The 17,488-nt window shown below is 43.1% G+C and overlaps 1 protein-coding gene across 5 annotated transcripts in view; it reads right to left on the reverse strand.

The window, feature by feature from the left end:
• The window catches only part of CHD6 (chromodomain helicase DNA binding protein 6), a 159,353-nt gene that overhangs the window by 100,543 nt on the left and 41,322 nt on the right, over positions 1-17,488 (reverse strand). For all 5 annotated transcript variants that reach the window (XM_072997041.2, XM_072997039.2, XM_072997037.2 and 2 more), the window contains one exon: positions 3,162-3,294. The gene's annotated coding sequence lies outside the window, so the exon portion shown is untranslated. The remainder of the gene's footprint in view (positions 1-3,161; positions 3,295-17,488) is intronic.

Below are 17,488 nucleotides of genomic sequence, written 5' to 3' on the forward strand. Positions count from 1 at the left end.
ACATAAATAGGAACATAGCAATAGGCAACTACTACTAAACAGCCCAAAAAAAGCATAAGTGTCCCATGTGCATATGAACACCCATAGTAAAAACCTTTGCCAGTTTTAAATGATCTAATTTCTTTCAAAGAGAAGTACAACAAATAAGGAATTCAACTAAGGTATTAATGTGGTAATGAAATGTTTTAATTGTCATAAATTCACAATTACTTTTATGTTCTGAAAAATGAAGACAAGCAAACCCCTACAAAAGCAACACACTCCAAAACATATACACTAGTTCAGCAGTTCTGCTATCATCAATCAACCAAACCAAAACAGGGTATGCTGACCAGGAGTTCATTCAGCTTGAAGCTGCCTCAAATGACTTCCTTGAGTCCCAAAGCCAAGCAGAACCTCTTCGGATTTCTTCATACATTACACATTTTAGGGGCATAACTTTGTTTAAGTAAAAATTTAAAAATATAAAGCACGAAGACAGGAAATATATGTACCATGCATTCATTACTGGTCATCACAAACACTCTTTTCCAACAACACAAGAGGCGACTCTATACATGGAAATCACCAGATGGGCAATATCGAAATCAGATTGATTATATTCTCTGCAGCCAAAGATGGAGAAGCTCTATACAGTCAGCAAAAACAAGACCTGGAGCTGACTGCGGTTCTGATCATCAGCTTCTCATAGCAAAATTCAAGCTTAGACTGAAGAGATTAGGAAAAACCACTGGGCCACTCAGGTATAATCTAAACCAAATCCCTTATGAATACACAGTGGAAGTAAAGAACAGATTTAAGGAACTAGATTTGGTGGACAGAGTGCCTGAAGAACTTTGGATAGAGGCTCGTAACATTGTCCAGGAGGCAGCAACGAAAACCATCCCAAAGAAAAGGAAATGCAAGAAAGCAAAGTGGCTGTCCAACGAGGCCTTAGAAATAGCAGAGAGGAGAAGGGAAGCAAAATGCAAGGGAGATAGGGAAAGTTACAGAAACTTGAATGCAGACTTCCAAAGAATAGCAAGGAGAGACAAGAGGGCCTTCTTAAATGAACAATGCAAAGAAATAGAGGAAGATAACAGAAAAGGAAAGACCAGAGATCTGTTCAGGAAAATTGGACATATTAGAGGAACATTTTGCGCAAAGATGAACATGATAAAAGACAAAAATGGGAGGGACCTAACAGAAGCAGAAGACGTCAAGAAGAGGTGGCAAGAATACACGGAGGAATTATATCAGAAAGATGTGGATATCCCGGACAACCCAGACAATGTAGTTGCTGACCTTGAGCCAGACATCCTGGAGAGCGAAGTCAAGTGGGCCTTAGAAAGCCTGGCTAACAACAAGGCCAGTGGAGGTGATGGCATTCCAGTTGAACTATTTAAAATCTTGAAAGATGATGCTGTTAAGGTGCTACATTCAATATGCCAGCAAGTTTGGAAAACTCAACAGTGGCCAGAGGATTGGAAAAGATCAGTCTACATCCCAATCCCAAAGAAAGGCAGTGCCAAAGAATGCTCCAACTACCGTACAATTGCACTCATTTCACACGCTAGCAAGGTTATGCTCAAAATCCTCCAAGGTAGGCTTCAGCAGTATGTGGACCGAGAACTCCCAGAAGTACAAGCTGGATTCCGAAGAGGCAGAGGAACTCGAGACCAAATTGCTAACTTGCGCTGGATTATGGAGAAAGCCAGAGAGTTGCAGAAAAATATCTACTTCTGCTTCATTGACTATGCGAAAGCCTTTGACTGTGTGGACCACAGCAAACTATGGCAAGTTCTTAAAGAAATGGGAGTGCCTGACCACTTTATCTGTCTCCTGAGAAACCTATATGTGGGACAGGAAGCAACAGTTAGAACTGGTCATGGAACAACTGAGTGGTTCAAAATTGGGAAAGGAGTACGGCAAGGCTGTATATTGTCCCCCAGCTTATTTAACTTATATGCAGAATACATCATGCGGAAGGCTGGACTGGAAGAAACCCAAGCCGGAATTAAGATTGCCGGAAGAAATATCAACAACCTCCGATATGCAGATGATACCACTCTGATGGCAGAAAGTGAGGAGGAATTAAAGAACCTTGTAATGAGAGTGAAAGAGGAGAGTGCAAAAAACGGTCTGAAACTCAACATCAAAAAAACTAAGATCATGGCCACTGGTCCCATCACCTCCTGGGAAATAGAAGGGGAAGATATGGAGGCAGTGTCAAATTTTATCTTCCTGGGCTCCATGATCACTGCAGATGGAGACAGCAGCCCTGAAATTAAAAGGCGCCTTCTTCTTGGGAGGAAAGCGATGACAAATCTGGACAGCATCTTGAAAAGCAGAGACATCACCTTGCCAACAAAAGTCCGAATAGTCAAAGCTATGGTTTTTCCTGTCGTGATGTATGGAAGTGAGAGCTGGACCATAAAGAAAGCAGACCGCCGAAGAATTGATGCCTTTGAATTGTGGTGCTGGAGGAGGCTCTTGAGAATCCCCTGGACTGCAAGGAGAACAAACCTATCAGTTCTAAAGGAAATCAACCCTGAGTGCTCACTGGAAGGACAGATCCTGAAGCTGAGGCTCCAGTACTTTGGCCATCTAATGAGAAGAAAAGACTCCCTGGAAAAGACCCTGATGTTGGGAAAGTGTGACGGCAAGAGGAGAAGGGGACGACCGAGGATGAGATGGCTGGACAGTGTCTGCGAAGCAACCAACATGAACCTGACACAACTCCGGGAGGCAGTAGAAGACAGGAGGGCCTGGCGTGCTCTGGTCCATGGGGTCACGAAGAGTCGGACACGACTAAACGACTAAACACAAAACACACACACGCATTCATTACAGGCATAGACTGAAGTGCACATGCTTACTAAGTGTGCATGCATTAGAGGACCAGAGCCCGTAAGTAGGTAATGTAGATCTCAAAACAGCAAATATTTAGCCTCAGAGCTACATTTTAGAGATTGGAAATGTTACTGGCCATGCAGATTGTAGTTCTCCGGAAGATGTAGTCCAAAAAAGAGAAATGTTTCTGAGATATGTTCTGAGATATCCAAATAAAACATAAGCTCTTCTAAAGAATACTTCTTCTCCCTTAGAAAATGTATACTTTGTTGAGATGTGAAAAGATGCTCCTATGAAAGAGACAATCTATGAATAGAAAATGCACATACCTGTTCAAGGTGCAATACATTGCCTTTTTTTAAAAAAAAAAGGATGAAGCAGATGAAAAAACTGTTCACTCCAGAAGGTGGAAAGAAGCTGTACACTCTAAAGACGGGACTTTGTCATTCTCATAATAATATCCTGGAAATGAAAAGGAAAGACATAAACAGGAGAGAAATAGTCAGAATAGATATACAGCTGGCATAGAAATGATGTCTGTTATTAAGACATTACTGGAACAGAGGAAGCCACTTTATACTAAACTGGGCCACTAGCTGAGTACAGTCAAATCCAACCTGCAGCCATTTTCTGGTGTTTCAGACCAGATCCTTTCCTAGGTATCCCGAAGACCCCTAAAACTCCTTGGGAATTTCCCATCTAAAGATGGGAAGGCATGGGGTGGGGTGAAAACGGATAAGGGGGGACAGTTCCCCCTCTTTTCTTTTTCCAAAGCCAGATTTTGGGGTTTTTTTCTGGAAAACTAACATGGTATTCAAACTATGTAACATGAAGACCTTAATGAAGAACTTATGAGACTTTATGCATTTAAGTTCACTCTAGAAATGTAAAATTCTCAAAAATTTTCATTTTTTCCAGGGGAAAACGGTTTTCTGGAAAAAAATGGATTTTTTCAGAAATTTTACATCTCTACTCCCATCTAATACTGACTCAGCAGTTTCCAAAACTAGACAAAATCAGGGGTTTTCAGGTGATGTAGAAGTACAACCTCAAACAGGAAGAACCATCTAAAGACAAGATCTGAATAAACAAACAAATCTGTGCACTCCACCACCCCTTACGGAGGGGCACTCAAAATAACTCCTCCAACATGGGCTCCATATACCAAGTTGAAGCAGGATGCCTTGGAACAGTTTTTATGATGGCAGGCAGGTTCCCCAGTCAGTAGACAGAGAGCCCCAGGTTGTTGTTGCAGCCCTGACATTGCTCTCTTATTATCGGCAATGGTTTCTGACACTCTTTCCCAGTCCATCAGTTCTCCCAACCCACCAGGGCTCAATTCTGCTCACTAGCCCATATTCACCTGTCACTCCTGGCTGGGGCCAAGTTGCGATCATAGGTCCCTATCCATCTACTTCTCATCAGTGGGGCCGGATTGCTGTCACTAGTATCAGTAAGCTAGTGTTCTTCAGAGACGGCCAGTAATCCCACACAGTTCCTGATCTTTGTATGTAAAGGGATGCGTCCTTCAGTCCTTGAGCAGGTTGGCACAGGCACTTGTTAGCAGCATCACCTTTGTATCCACTGGGTGGGGATTAGTTCCAGTAGGCAAATATTTCTGGGCCATCTTGGTCCATGCATGATTTAATTTGTTTAAAACAGAATTGTTTTGACAATTTAAATTTAAAAAATCTATTTTTGATTTAAATCGTGTCGATTGATTTAAATCACTGATTTTTATCCACCCTGACACCAGTAGTTAAAGTGGGATGTAAGATGGATGTGCTGCCCCCTCACCCCTTCCGCCAGGTAAGGCTCATCCACTGCCTCATCCAAGACACAGAAGACCAGGGGGCAGCTCTTCTCAGGCATCTGCCCACAACTCCCCCCCTCCAACCTCCTCTTCACATCTTACTCCCAAACTCCACCTCCTCCATCCCTTCTGCATCCTTCCTTTCCACCAGCTATTCCTCATCTCCTTTTCATCCCCGGTTCTCTGGTATTCTGTCAACATCCGCAGGTCACCCACCCACCAGGGCCCCTGCAAAGTCTTCCAGCGTGGTTATGAAGACAAGGCAAAGAGCCCAACAGGGGCAACGGGGGCATCTGCCTTACAGAATGGTGTTGGGGAAAAACTCCAAACCATTTTTTAAAGCTTTGCTCTGAGCAGAACTTATCTGATCTCTAATTTGGCAGCAACAAGAGCAACATAAAAATAAAACAGACATGTCACATAATTTAAATCATTTATACAAGCAAAGAAAGGTTTGATGCATGATTTAGAAGCACAGAAATCTGTGGCATGGGCCTTGGAAAGTGAAGCCAAATTTTAAACAGTGAAGTACCGCAGATATGCCTACAAAGTACTCTATATACATTAACAAACCCTGAACAGAACAAGCAAACCATCAAAAACCAAGAATTAGCCACATGGTATATTTAGTATATACTTATGATGAAACAAGGGCAAACAAGTAGAAGTCAAGACTCTTTCAGATTAAACAAAACCATGGAGAAACCCTTTCAGCCTGAAGGCCAAATTATTTCTTCACAGGACTGGTAAATGCACCGGCAGCCTGAGGTCTGAGTGGGGTGGGGATTCATTGTATGATGATGGCTTTACCCTACAATGATGAGTCTCCCACCATCACCATATGGCTCACTGGCCATCAGTGGACAAAATAAGAAGACACCACTAAAAGGCCCAAACCCTATTCTACAAGAAATGACCCTATACATAGACAACTTTATTATAACTTTACTTTTTTTGTAAGCCATTCTGAGAAACTCATATATATTATAAATTAATAAAAATATTCTCCCATTGCAGGAGATTACAGCTCTTGAAAGAACAGTACCTCCTACTTTTCTAAGAACCCTTTAACCAAGCCCAGTATTTATCTAGGCAGACAGTCTAAACTGATGCTGCTCCCATGAGCAAAGGATAACTGCTTAAATGTTTTTCCAACAAAACAGCCACCCATCCAACCTGTTCCTTACATTTCTTATAGTAAAAAAACACAACATCTAAGGAAGTCAAGAAAGTTACCACCAGAGACCAGACGTTTTAGATTCTGGTCTCATATTTTTGGAATAAATTACAAGCAGAGGTTCACCAGGCATCCTCCCTCCCAGTTTTAAGAAGCTAATTAAAATGGACTTTTTAAAATGCTGCCTTTTATTAATGTGTGCCATCTGATGTCCAACTGCAATTTAAATTTATGTACTTATGTCAGATTCAGCAAGTAATGTGGTTTTAATTGACTGTTTACTGCTTCTCAATATTTGCAATTGATATTACATTATCTGTATTATATATGTTGGTTGTTAACCTTATAGGGAGTGCATATCATACTGTTGGGCAATATACAGTATAACAGAAAGAAAGAAAGAAAGAAAGAAAGAAAGAAAGAAAGAAAGAAAGAAAGAAAGAAAGAAAGAAAGAAAGAAAGAAAGAAAGAAAGAAAGAAAGAAAGAAAGAAAGAAAGAAAGAAAGAAAGAAAGAAAGAAAGAAAGAAAGCTGTTCTGTCTCTTTTCCTTTCTTGATGCAAATGAAGTATTGCTTGTCACACAGCAATTTTTTAGCGGAGAGGCAAAAGCCATGTGATAACAAACACCACAAGCAAGAACACAACAGCAGCAGAGAGAAAGCTGGCTGACAAGCAGCAAGTTAGCTGAGCACAGCATGATGGGAAATTTTTGCAGGTCATGTTTTCGCCATACATATATAATGTGGGATTCAATACTGCCATCCTAATGGGAGATGGAGGACCAATTATAGAAATAATGCCTTATCAAAGCCAGAAAAGGGTAAATTTTGGGGGGTGGGGGAAGATAAGTGTCTCAACTTCCTAGAACAATTTCATTAGACAGTATATCCACCTTTCTAAAACCAAGCTAATACTGTACTACAAGATTGCAAGGCCATTTGATGTGCAGAGTGTGGCCTCAGCCCAGAAACACAGAAAACACTAACAAAGCCCTTACCTTAACACAGCAGGGGAAGAATTTGTGGGTGAGGTCCATCCCTTTGCTCAGTCTATGAGCCATCTCTGCCTGCCATTTACTTACTTCTTCATGTTTCCCTCTATGCTACTATGCAAACATTGTGGTGCTGGAGGAGACTCTTGAGAATCCCCTGAACAGCAAAGAGATCAAACCTATCCATTTTGAAGGAAATCAACCCTGAGTGTTCATTGGAAGGGCAGATCCTGAAGCTGAGGCTCCAATACTTTGGCCATCTCATCAGAAGAGAAGAGTCCCTGGAAAAGACCCTGATGTTAGGAAAGTGTGAAGGCAAGAGGAGAAGGGGACAACAGAGGACGAGATGGTTGGACAGTGTCACCGAAGCTACCAACATGAATTTGACGAAACTCCGGGAGGCAGTGGAAGACAGGAGGGCCTGGCGTGCTCTGGTCCATGGGGTAATGAAGAGTCGGACACAACTGACGACTAAACAACAACTATGCAGACAGTATTTCAGTGGGTCATTTCTCTTGCAGCGACAGTTTCTCGTTGGTGCCAACATGCTTTATTTTGCAAAAGAAGACCCTGCCCTGCCCTGCTGCTGTCACCTAAAGCTTATCAAAGACAAGTTCTACAATATGACAAGCCCCATTGAGGAATTCTCTCCTGAAAGAACTTAGGACTAGCACTAACGATGATGACTTTTAAGTGGACTCTAAAACATTTTTTAAAATTTCATCAGACTTATTTAAGTGGAATAATGAGTTTCTTGGCTCTCTCTTAATTTTTGCTCTTATACTTTACTTAACTTTGGCTAATATACTACCATGTTTTTCCGTGTATAAAACAACACTTTTTCCTAAAATAATTAAGAGGAAATATTGAGGGTCGTTTTATACACGGAAGGCAGCAGCAGGAGGCGGAGGCAAAGAAGCAGCCGGGCTCGGAGGCTCTCGCTGCTGCCCATTGACTGCCGCTGCTGGATCGCCCTCTCCAGCTATCGTCTCCTTGTGATTGGGCGGTGGCAGCAGCAGTCAATGGGCAGCAGCAAGAGTCGGCCAAGCCCGGCTCCTTCTTTGCCTCAATTTTCATCTCCTGCTGCCTCTGCAACTGTTTGCGGGCTCTGTGATTGTGCAGCCCTTTGACCACTGCTTTTCCCTTCCTTTTCCTAAGCCCCGTGCCTTAGCAAAAGGAAGGGAAAAGTAGTAGTCAAAGGGAGCTTAGCAAAAGGAAGGGAAAAGCAGCGGTCAAAGGGATCGTCTTATACATCAGGTTGTCTTATAAACAGAAAAATATCGTAAGTTGCTTAACAGTTGTTCTGTTGTTTTAATTAGATTGTATTATATACTAAAAAAACCAATAAATAATAAAAGCCTAAAAAACCATTGGGCACTTTTGACTCAAGAGAATTCTAGCTTAATGATAAAGAACCACATGCTAGGGCATGCTCGCTGATCACTCCGATTTATAAACTGTTAGTCTGTAGTTTGTTTACTGTTAGAATTCACTCTGTACAACATATTAATGACTTTTTCAACATCTCTAACAGAGCCATCAGAATCTGTGCCTTAAGGGCATGTTCCTACTGTACTTGCAGAACTTCCCAGAATTCCAGTTTTCATCCATCTAATCACCTCTAAACTTTAATGAACAGATATGCTGAGATCTCTACTTCTCTGGTTATTAAATGTGCACAACCAATGTTCCCTCTAAGGCAGTGGTCCCCAACCTTGGGCCTCCAGATGTTCTTGGACTTCAACTCCCAGAAATCTTGGCTAGCAGAGGTGGTGATGAAGGCTTCTGGGAGTTGTAGTCTAAGAACATCTGGAGGCCCAAGGTTGGGGACTGCTGCTCTAAGGCACGCGGGCATGTAGCTCTGCATCAGGTGCGCAGAGCTCAGCGAGTGTTAACGCCCATTTTCTTCCAGTTGCTGCTGAACCGTGTGCTCAAGGGGCAGAGCTTCTGGTTGTTTATTTTTGTGCAGCACTCCGGAAAATTAGAGGGAACGTTGTCCCCAACCAATAATCCTTACTTAATTACAAAGAAGACCACCCAACTCTCTAAATGAACTACGGTTTCCTACAAAGATAAGGAAGTTATGAATGATGGCTTGTTTAAGTGGCCTGCCTGTATAACTTTAATGCTATGACTAGAAATGGACATGATTCACTCAAGGATGTTTCACATTTTCTGGAACTCAAAAATAACATGCATATTCCCTTATCAACTCTCAAAATGCAAAATCCTTCTGCAAGCAGAAGCAGGAAAGACCATTCTTACTCTAGCCAGAAATAAATGTTTCCTGCCAGATTATCATACCGGGCAGGCATATCACACTGAGGTACTCTTCATAGTAGTCCCTCTATCAATGTTGTTGATAAAAAGCATTTGCTTCTTACCCAGTTGTGATTTATTTTCATTTTCCCAAGCATGACACATTCCTCCTACAAGGCTGAAGCAAAATCAAGTTCCAATTATGCATCCTTTCCATCTGGGTTCTCTGGGGACTTTTCAGAGACATGTAACACATACAGGAGGAAAGCTGTTACAGAATCCACAAAATCCACTTCAGTCTACTTTCAAACTGAGAGTATCCATACTGTCTTCAAGCCACATAGTGACAAAGTAAAAAAATGCAATTAGCACAAATGTTTTACTATAAAGTTCTTTTAGACTGTCTGCAAATTTACCTTAAAGGCCTAGAAGGGCTCTTGCAACCACATATTTTTCCAGCTATATTCTCCCATAGTCAAAGGCCAGAACTGCAGGAAATAAACAAGCAGAAGGATGCACAAATAATGTCTGCATTGCAGCTAAAATCACAACCATGCTAGAGTAACTATCTTAGCACCACCAGCTTTTACATGTGCCAATAACTAAACACCACAATTACCTGCAGCCTTTGTTTCATTCAGATGTGTAAAAATACATCTATGGATTCAGGTGCTCTACAGCCTTCTACCTAAAGTACTGTATGTTTTTTATCAGGATGTGCTAAAAGCATAGGGAAGCTACTTGGCCAGCTATATTAACTCTTCAGATCTCCCTTCACTTGTGAGGGGAAAAAACAAGTGTTGTGTACTATCATATCAGTCACTGCCCTTGAAAGGCAAAAGAAATCTCTAGAATGGCCAAACTGACATAAATACTGGATTTTTGCCTTAGCCTTACCAATAAAGCAAAGCCTTCTGCTTGCATATGGCTCAGAAAAAAAGCTTCTCACACGAACTCTCCAGGTCCAGACTGGGATACAGCCACTCATATTTTTGGCCAAGGTATGCTCTGGACAAAGTTCAAATTGACAGGCAAAGTAATTTTAGGAAATAGGTTGAACCCACAAAATATAAATGTAGAAGACAGAAAAATACACTAATAGCATACATAATATTTCAGGTAGTAGTCCCCTACTAGATACTGCACTCTGCTGAGTAACATGAAAAGGAAGCAGCATGAGTGCAACAGGAGGCAACCAGCACATAACTAGTGCTTCTAAAAAGTGGACAACCATTTCTAGCTTGAGGCAGATTACATCTGCAAAGCAAACAGCTGTTCCTAAGCTCAGAAAAACCAAGGCCATTACTGCAGAGTTGGAGAGCATGGACAGGGAGGACTAGTTCAACATTCTGCACACTTTAGATAAAATATACAGTATCTGGTACTTTTCTGCTGTTATGCATTGTCAAGTCATTTGAGACATATGGCAACTCTCTGAAGCAATTACTTCTAAAAAGTACCATCATTAACACTCCTAATCACATCTAACAAACTCAAGGCCATGACTTCCTTTACTGACTCAATCCATTTCATGTCGTGTCTTCCCATGGTACGGACAAAATAAGATAGTCACAGGCCTGCTACTCGCTTCCACTTGCAAAGTCCAGAGGCAAATTAAAGTAACTGTTTCCATGACAGATTTTTAAACACTAGGTAGCCTTGGCTGTCACTGAAGTTTCGCAGGATAAAAATCTGTTCTTCCAGCTAGACTCACCATAAATTTAGAAGCCTAAATTTTGCACCCTTTTGCATCATTTGGAACAGAGATGACACCGGGGGTGGGGGGAAGATAAAGAACTCATTCTGGAACAGAATTCTCTACAGATATTTACGAAGAGGAAAGTGCACCCCAAAAAAAATGTTAGACTAATTTCTCACCTTTTCACCAAGGGTTCCACAGTTCTTTCCACCCCTAAGCATTCTATTTCTATAACAACTCAACCCCATAGATTATACAAGTACTGACTGATCCAAACCTACTGAGTAGCTAAAAAGGGATCTGAAAACTAGATCTCCCAACTCTTGGTCGAATGTTCTATCAACTATATCCTGTTCTCTCCCCCAGTTTGCTGCTTTCTAAACCCTTTCAAAAGAAATAAAGCAGATTCATCTTCTGACTCTTCAATGTATTGCTCTCAGTGAAAAAAGAAGTGAATGATGCACAGCTCCAGATTTGTGTGGGACCGTTCTTTTAACATATGCCAAGCCAGGAGAAGGGAAGCTGTTTTCCAAATTCTATTATTTTTGTTTGCTTGATAAAAGACTGCTGTCAAAGAAAAAACGATAGAGGCATTGTGGTGCACTGGATAGTGATAGACTAGGTTCAAATCTCTGATAAGCCATGGAAACTCATGTGTGCGCGGCACTAGTAAAACCACTCTTTCAATATCTCAGATACCCTGAAAACAGATTACTGTCACTGTAAGTCAGATGCATCAATATAAATGGTGTTTTAATAAAATTACAGTGAATAGAGAGGTTACTGCTCTGAGAAATTTATAACCTAAAACTCATCAGAAACAAGAGACAAGAAGATGATATAAAGAGACAAAATCTATACATTGGAATCTGGAAACTGGTACACAAGGTTGTGCCTCTAGTAGGCATCCTTAAGTCTTGAGAGACTATGGTAACGTGCTCTGAACAGAGATCTTGGAACAAAGCCTAGTATGGCTGAGAACGCCAATTTGAGAGTGACAATCCCTTCCACACTGAAGACAAATACAATCTGTCCCCTGTCCAGCTCCCTGATTTTGCTGGGTTTGGGACTGCCTCTTTGCCTTGGCCTGCTGAACAAGTGTCTCTTCAAATTGGGAGAGGCCATGCTGCACACATCATGGGACGTGGTGGCGCTGCGTGTTAAACTGCAGAAGCCTCTGTGCTGCAAGGTCAGAAGACCAAGCAGTCGTAAGATCGAATTCACGTGACGGAGTGAGCTCCTGTTGCTTATTCCAGCTCCTGCCAACCTAGCAGTTCGAAAGCATGTAAATGCAAGTACAGTGGTACCCCACATAGCGAGGTTAATCTGTTCCGGATTAACCTTCGCTATGGGAAAACATCGTAAAACGGATCAAAAACCCCAAATGGGCCCAAAACTCACCGTTCTCCGATGTTTTCCCTTGTTCCGGCGGCCATCTTGGGTGTACCGGCTGTGACAAACCCAGACCTACTGGGATATGCCACAGTTTCACTAAGCTGCCACCAACCATTCCCTATAAGAAGTCACACAGACCAGGGATGGATTTTTAACAAATAAAAGAACAAGGTTTATTAAATAACACCCAGGGAAAAATAAAAGGATCAAGTGAATAAGATACAGTAACGTGGCTTAGTCTCAATCATACATACACAGTTTGGTTCACACAGAACACTTAACTTGAAGCACAGACCCTGAACCTATCAGTTCTGGCTAACCATACAGACACCTGAACCTATCAGGTTGGTACTGACTGACACACAGTAGTACCCTGTCTGACACACAGACTCCCACTCAAGCTTCTTCTCTCAGCTCTTCTCCAGCTTCTCCCTAACTTCTCCACACACGCTCCACATATATATACAGTACAGCCCCTCCTCCTGATGTCCCGCCTTCCACTCCCCATAGGATGGAACTTTCCCTCCAAACCCATGACAGACAGGTAACATCAGTGCTGTATGTAACACCTCCCCTCTTTATAAGTTGTTTTGTAGGGGGAAAGCTAAGGTGCTTTTCACCAAAAAACAACCTGGACCCAAAACAAACAAAAACAGTCATATAATAACATACAATACCATACTTACTTATACTTACACTCTATTAGGCATTTAAACATTTACCATTAACAATACATCCAGTTACCTTTATTCATACAAACCAACATGTTTAATAAACAGACACATTTGACTTTTTGTCATCAAAATATATACATAGTCCATGTTTCTTTCGCCGTCTTCATTCTTCGGGTCTTCTTGACAAGGCGTCAGCAACACAGTTCACTGACCCTCTGACCACCTTCACTTCAAAGTCATAGTCTTGCAGGTTTAAAGCCCACCTCATAAGTTTATTATTGTGGGTTTTCATTGTCTTTAACCATTGCAATGGTGAGTGGTCAGTGCACAGAATAAAATGTCTTCCCCAGATGTAAGGCTTGGCCTTCTGGATCGCGTAGACTATGGCCAGGCACTCCTTATCCACGGTTGCCAAATGTCTCTCACCTTTCTGGAGTTTCCTACTCAGGTAGGACACTGGATGCTGGTCACCATTCTCATCCTCCTGGCAAAGAACTGCTCCTACCCCGCTGTTAGACGCATCGGTGTAGATGATGAACTCCCGGTCGAAGTCTGGAGCACGCAGCACTGGATACTTGATGAGCGCCTCCTTCAACCTCCGGAACGCCTCCTCACCGTCGCTGGTCCACGGGATGCGGTCATCAGTCTTCTTCCGCGTCAGATCGGTCAGCAGAGTCGCTATCTCGCTAAACCTCAGGATGAACTTTCTGTAGTAGCCCACCAACCCAAGAAATGATTTGACTTTTTTCTTGGTGTTGGGTTTAGGCCAATCACGAACTGCTTCTATCTTGGCCTCTAGGGGTTTTATCACTCCTCCCCCTACTATGTGACCCAAGTATTTTATTTCTGGGCTACCCAGCTGCAGTTTGTTCTCTCTGCAGGGCCTAGGCCAAAGCACTCCCTCCCCTGGGTTAAAGTGCCTCTCCCTGCCTTCCTGGTCATCCCAAGCTTTCTTTCTGACCTTTTGAGCTTGCAGGGTCTCTGCTGCTAGCTCTAGGTTTCTCTTTAGGTCATTCCTTAAAGAGTCTATACATGTCACAACATCTTGTGGGTCATCCTGGGTGATCTGTTCCCAATTTTGTTTGATCAAATCAAGGGGCCCTTTCACCCTTCTCCCAAATAAAAGTTCAAACGGACTGAACCCGGTACTGGCTTGTGGCACTGATCGATAAGCAAACAAAAGGGATTGCAGCTTCTGGTCCCAATTGTTTGGATTCTCTGCCAAGTAAGCCCTAATCATGCGCATTAGAGTCCCATTGAACTTTTCAGTTAACCCATTACTTTCAGGGTGATAGGCAGTGGTTTCCTTGTGCTTAATTCCACAGATTTGCCATAAGCGTTTCATGAGCTTCGATGTGAACGATGCGCCCAAATCTGTGATTATTTCTGAGGCAAATCCCATCCTGGACATATACCCCACCAAGGCATCTGCCACTGTGTTAGTTTCAATGTTAGTCAAGGGTATGGCTTCAGGGTACCTCGTGGCATGGTCCACAATGGTGAGAATGAACCGGTTCCCCCTCTTTGTGGCCTTGGGCAAAGGTCCCACAATATCCACCCCTATGCATTTGAACGGAGTGTCAATCACAGGCAAAGGGCACAACTTTGCTTTGGTCCTGTCACGATTATTCCCCTGCCGCTGACACACATCACATTTTTTACAGAACTCCCTGATCTGCTTCCCTATGTCAGGCCAGTAAAAATTCTGTGTGATTCTCTGCTGTGTCTTGTTCACCCCTAAGTGCGCAGCAAACATGTCAGAGTGCCCCCTTTGTACGATCATGGGGCGATACTTTTCAGGTACCACTAGCTGACTTCTGATCCCATCTCCCCCTTTTGAGATATTCCTCAGGGTCTCTCTATATAAAATTCCCTTTTTCTCTCGAAATCTCACTGGGGTTTCAGGTGTTAGCTGGGCGTCTGTCACCTGTTCAAAACACTTTTGGAGAGTGGCGTCTGCCTTTTGCTCTTGGCCAAATCTGCTGTCTGTGGTTAAGGTTTCCACCACAGCTTTGGCACTCCCCTCTGCTTCCGTCTCGGGCTCATCAGTACCCCCCTGAACTGTCCCCGTGGTGGCTTGTGAGCGTGTAATCACTAGCACCCGTTTCACATGTTCAGCCAGGTCATTTCCCACGAGCACGGCTGCTGGCAGAGTCGATGAAATCGCTAGCCGCCAAACCCCCCTCCAGCCTTGAAAGTTCATAGGTACCTCAGCTACTGGCAGTGAGATCACCTGTCCCTCAATCCCTGCCACCTTTATGCTCTCATTCGGGATTATATACTCCCTAGGAATAATATCTGGATGGCACAGGGTCACCTGGGAACAAGTATCCCTTAACCCCCGATACTGATGGTCAAATATTCCTACGTCCACCCCTGCTGTTTCAAACAACTGTGAATCTGTTCTCACAAGTAAGCAGCGCCTGACCTCCACAAGAGGACCATTTTCCTCAGCCTGATCAGCAGATGTAACTGTTCCAGATTGAGTAGCCATGGCAACAGGCTCCCTCAGTGGCAAGGAGCTTTGCTCTTTCTGGACACAGAACACAGCTTTTGGCTTGGTTCCACTCAAATCATGAGGCACATTTCCCTTTATCTGCTTCCATTTCTCACACCCTGAGATTAGATGGCCCTTTCCCTGACAGAAATAACATTTTCTGCTGTACTTGGAGTCTTTCTCCTCTGGTTTTGGTTGTCCCTCCAAAATCTGGTTCCTGGACTGGCTCTGCCCAGAAGTTTTATCAACAAAATGGCGTCCCATTTTTGGCGGGCCCTGAACTAACCCTTTGGAGTACTTAGGGTCCCATGTTTCCCTCATGTTTTCTTCAGAATAATTCAGGTGTTGACGTTGTGCCTTAACCTGTGTGCCTTCTTTTGTTTTCTTTTCTAGCTCCTTTTGCTTAGCCTCAAACTCAGCCCTGATCTGTAAAATTTCTTCCTCAGCCCTAGCTTTTATCTCTTTTACTTTTTCTTCAGTCTCATCTCTGATTTCTTTTAATTTAATGTCTTTTTGCTGATTATATTTTTCAAGATCTTGCTCACTTTGTCTGACCTGAGCCTCATACTTTTCTCTTTCCGAAATTTCTTCAACTGATAAATTGTTATTTTTCTTATTTAGGAATGTTAATTTTAATTGTGCCATTCTAATTCTGTGTTCCAGTTCCATCTCTTTCATCCTCATGGCCATTCCCCTTTTCTTGGCATCTGCCTCTGCCTGACTGATTTCAGCTCTTTCTTTTCCTCTTATTTTAAGCTGTTCAATTTGTTCCTCCTTCTCTAGTTCTTTCATTCTGAATTCATGTTCTAGTGATAACTTAAATTTTCTTAGATCTCCCTGTGGTTCTCTCACTAATCTTTCCTCCATTTCCCTCACCCTCAGTTCATGCTGTTGGGCTAGGAGTATTTTTCTGAGTTCTGGGTTCTGTTCTCCCGTGCTGTCATCCTGCACTGAGCCAAATTCATCCTCAGAACCTTGGTCAACCTGGGGGTCTTTCACTTCACCCATTTCTGCCATTTGGCTTCGAGTCAAGGGCATAATCCCCCCCCCAGAACAGGCTGCTTTCAAAAGTCAAGCCTCAAAATAAAGCGACCACTTTTTTTTTTCTTTTGCCTCAGAACCAGCTTTCTACAGATTACTGCTGTTCTTCAGCACTAACTTGCAACAGTTGCGAGCCAGAGTCTACCCCCCTCTGCTAGGCCTCTCAGCAGGCAGGCTAAATCACTTCTACTACACAGTTTTGCCTCAGCTTTTTTCCCGCCAAAACAAGTTGCCTCAGAGCTCCCTAATCTAGTCCCCAGTTGGCACGTTCTTCCACTAGCGCACCTCCCCGTGAGGTACACCTAGAAGATTACCTACGCGCCCTCAGATTGTCCCTGACTAGACCCCCCTTGCTCTGGGCACACTTGCCAAGGCTTTGCTGGACCACTGGACAACTGGACCAGTCGTATCCCACACGCTGGACACCAATCAATGTGACAAACCCAGACCTACTGGGATATGCCACAGTTTCACTAAGCTGCCACCAACCATTCCCTATAAGAAGTCACACAGACCAGGGATGGATTTTTAACAAATAAAAGAACAAGGTTTATTAAATAACACCCAGGGAAAAATAAAAGGATCAAGTGAATAAGATACAGTAACGTGGCTTAGTCTCAATCATACATACACAGTTTGGTTCACACAGAACACTTAACTTGAAGCACAGACCCTGAACCTATCAGTTCTGGCTAACCATACAGACACCTGAACCTATCAGGTTGGTACTGACTGACACACAGTAGTACCCTGTCTGACACACAGACTCCCACTCAAGCTTCTTCTCTCAGCTCTTCTCCAGCTTCTCCCTAACTTCTCCACACACGCTCCACATATATATACAGTACAGCCCCTCCTCCTGATGTCCCGCCTTCCACTCCCCATAGGATGGAACTTTCCCTCCAAACCCATGACAGACAGGTAACATCAGTGCTGTATGTAACACCGGCGGCCATTTTGAGCGTCCCGGCGGCCATTTTGGGTGTACCGGTGCCCATTTTTTGTGTTCTGGCGGCCATCTTGGGTGTACCAGTGGCCATTTTTTTGTTCCGGCGGCCATCTTGGGTGTTCCAGCGGCCATTTTTTATTCCGGCGGCCATCTTGGGTGTA

This window comes from Pogona vitticeps, chromosome 4 (genome assembly GCF_051106095.1).
Source record: "Pogona vitticeps strain Pit_001003342236 chromosome 4, PviZW2.1, whole genome shotgun sequence".
In the NCBI taxonomy this organism is placed as follows: Eukaryota; Metazoa; Chordata; class Lepidosauria; order Squamata; family Agamidae; genus Pogona; species Pogona vitticeps.